The sequence below is a fragment of the Seriola lalandi genome, unplaced genomic scaffold (genome assembly GCF_002814215.2).
Source record: "Seriola lalandi dorsalis isolate HSWRI2012SDOR001 ecotype SW California unplaced genomic scaffold, Sedor1 jcf7180002054921, whole genome shotgun sequence".
Taxonomy (NCBI): domain Eukaryota; kingdom Metazoa; phylum Chordata; class Actinopteri; order Carangiformes; family Carangidae; genus Seriola; species Seriola lalandi.
In genome coordinates this window covers 1,696,154-1,699,644 of record NW_019525473.1, presented here as the reverse complement: position 1 = coordinate 1,699,644, position 3,491 = coordinate 1,696,154, and positions in this window count along the sequence as shown.

Below are 3,491 nucleotides of genomic sequence, written 5' to 3'. Positions count from 1 at the left end.
CATGTTTGTGTTTAGTTCCTTTCTTTAGTTATTATTTTGAGTGCAACATTTTCTTAGTTTGAGTGTATTGACATGCATGTTTAAGTTAATTGACACAGGTGAACACAATGGAGACAATGATTGCAGACATGGACTGACATCTGCTTCAGCCAATCAACGGCTACAGGCTGGCCACACCGGCCAATGGTGACTCAGGGGAGGGTTTCTCTCCATCTATATAGACAGAGCAGCAGGTTGGACTCAAAGCTTTTCTTGGACTGAGCCCACACACCTCGCAAGTGGTGGAGGATCCCCATGCAGGCCGGAGGACAGGCACAGTAGTGTATTGGAGGCCTTTTGAACGCAGTTGGCAGAGGCAGGAGCTTCTGCCCAAAGCTGTGAGTTCCCTATAACCAGCTCACTGTCTATTGGTGAGGTTGCTCGTATTGACATAACCCTGTCTATGAAGTGCAGACTGCTGGCTGTTTTTCTTGGTTCCAGGAGTGGAGAAGAGGGACCCTTGGTGGTGTGGGCTCGACCGATGTCAACTGGATAGAGGGCGCTAGAGCAAGGACTGGGAGTACGACAGTGAGCCCTCTCGGACTGATTATTTTAAGATTGTTAACTTGCCTTTTCTTTTAAAGACGTTCCCCCAATTTAGAGACATTTGCTACCATAAGTTTTATCCTTGTACATATCTTTGTACAATAAATATTTATTGTTGCAGCCTCTGCATTGTAGTTCATCAAGTACTGCTCACCCTCGTATCAAAGAACACAAGTTACCTTATTGGTGGTTTGTTTCTTATAATATTCTAACAACTTTATTACACCACCACCTTTCTACATAATAATCTTTAAATTTCGTTTTGTGGAAATTGAGCGGCAGGGGGGTTCGTTCCAGCTGATTTTGTTTTGTGCTTGCTTAGTCGCACAGCCTAGCATTTGTTGTGACTGTTGAATTTTCTTTGAGAAGGCAGTGCTCTCGCTGACGTTCCCAGCGTGTGATTAGCTGTGGTAGTTTGGTTTAACAGTTAAGGCCATAAGGTTCTTGGCTACTAATCAAAGAAATAAGTAATAAGATAAGCGCAACGCCAGGCCTTGTGTTTTGGTTGTTTGAATCTGTTTGTGAGCAACCTAAGGTAGGTGACGGCAGTGCTCTCACTCCCCGTTCGCATAACGAGGTAGGGTGTACCTTGTTTCTGCTCAGACCACAGTTAGACAGTGTTTCCGCTGGGTCTGACTTAGTGGCATCGGCTATTAACGGCAAATTTTACTGGCTTAGTTGGTGCTTTCACCACCGTTCCCAGTGTACATACAGTATCCTCTACTCGTGTATCCATGAGTTACCACCATGTTGACACCCCATATTGTGGTGCTTGCATGGCCCCTCTTCAACCAGAGGATGGCCATGATCGTTGCCCATTTTGGCTCGGCCTCGAGCACTTGAGGAAGCACCCTTGCATGAATTGCAGCTTCATGCCCCGGGTGTTATGGACCAATAGGCTGGAGGGGGTGGAGCAGTCGCTTGGAGAGGAGAGTCTCCCCTCTGCAGAACATTTATCTCCAGCTCAACCTACCTGTCTCGGGCGTAAACAGGTTGAGGCGGCCAAAGCTGCCCTCTCCAGGAAGAGTTCTAAAACTGAGAAGGGTAAGCTCTCTTCTCAAGTGGAGCAGCTATCAGCGGAGCTGGCTCAGATGAAGTCTTTTCTCCTGACCCTCCGTCCTAGTGTTCAGACAAAGGATGCGGAAACAGCTGCTCCGCCTTTGCCTGAAGTGTTCCTTGATGAAGATGTTGTCTTAGTAGCGGCCTCGGCCACCCTCTTCCACGATGATGATGAGGAGGGTGCATCCCAAGTTTCGGAGCCGGGCTCTTGTTCCTCGTACCACGGCCCCATGGATGACACTGGCATAGGCTCTATAAGGGCTACTGTCCGCACGGCCCTAGCTCGTCTGCACATGCCATCTGAACCGGCGCCTGTTAGCGCCTTTTTTCGACACAGGGCAGCCACTACTGCCATCACTGTTCCCCCCTTCAGAGGAGTATTTGAGGGAGCTGCATGCATGCTGGGAGGACACTAGAAGGGGCTCCCATCTTACTTCAGACAGCTGATCCTTGGCTGCTATGCAAGATGCAGCAAAGTTTGGCCTGGATCGCATGCCAGCTATTGAGCCTGCCATTGTGTCCCTCATAGTGCCTCCTGATGAGGCTCTGAGACCGGATGCCAGGTGTCCTTGACCCCAGTGCTGGGCCACTGATGATCTGTTGTGCAGGGGTTTTGATGCAGCGGCTCGCATGGGGCAGATTGGTAACTCGCTTTCACATCTCATGCTCGCCCTTTCGGCTTCCCTGCAGGAAGCAGGGGTGGACGCTTCTATTACGAGCCTCAGTGATGCTTGATTGCAGGCTTTTCACCTTCATGTCCAGGGAGCTTGGATGCCTAATGTCCACCTTGGTGCAGACTCGCCACCAGGTCAGGCTCGCGCAGTCACCACTGATGGAGACATGCAGGAGGACCCTTCGCAGTGTCCCAGTGAAGCCAGGGGAACTGTTTGGCTCAGCCGCTGTAGAGGCATTGGAGTGTACCGTCCAGGCTGGAAAGACTACACGACATCTCTTGAGTCTCCACAGAACTGTGCCCCCTCCTGGCAGGCTGAGGGGTGCTGCGGCTGCTGGGCTGCTCACACTTCTGACTCCTGGGTAACTTCCGCTATGGCCCAATGTGAGGATGAAAATCATCCAGCACCCAGCAAAGGTTTTAGACCTGAAACAGGAACTTTCCACCCCTCTGGCCAAGGACGCCATAGAACCAGTAAATCACCTGTCAGACCCCAGGGGGTTCCACTCGACTTATTTTCCATTGAAGAAGAAAACGGGCGGGTTTTGCGCGGTCCTCGACTTAAGGGGGCTCAAAGAGTTCATCAAGGTACTGACATTCCACATGGGTGACATAAGTGACATTTCACAGTCACTTACTAATAATAATAATAATACATTTTATTTAAAGGCGCCTTTCTTGGCACTCAAGGACACCGTACACAGTTACACAAATTGAGATTAAAAACATATTAAGAATTAATTAACAACAATAAAAATGAAATATAAAAATAAAAACAATACAAAAGTGACAGTAGACAGTAGCAATGATGAATCTTAGAATCTCAATAGTTAGAAGAGAATGTGTGTATCAATGTTAGGCTGACATGAAGATTAGCCTCGCGAGCATAATGCGCGCTCTTAGCTTCTATACTGTGCACTTGCGGAGCAGAAATGCTCCATTGCGAGGACGGTTTTTCCACTTTCGGATCTGTTCTGTGCGCTTGCATCACGCATACACCTGCAGTTTTTATGTGCACAACTTTTGAGACTAATTTAACACCATACACATTGTGAACTCTGTTGGTGATAAATGAATAAAGTTATTATGATTACTATTGTTATTCACAGAGCATCTGCAAACTGCAGCTTTTATCATTTTAATCCAACAGGAACAACATCTTCAGCAGTACACA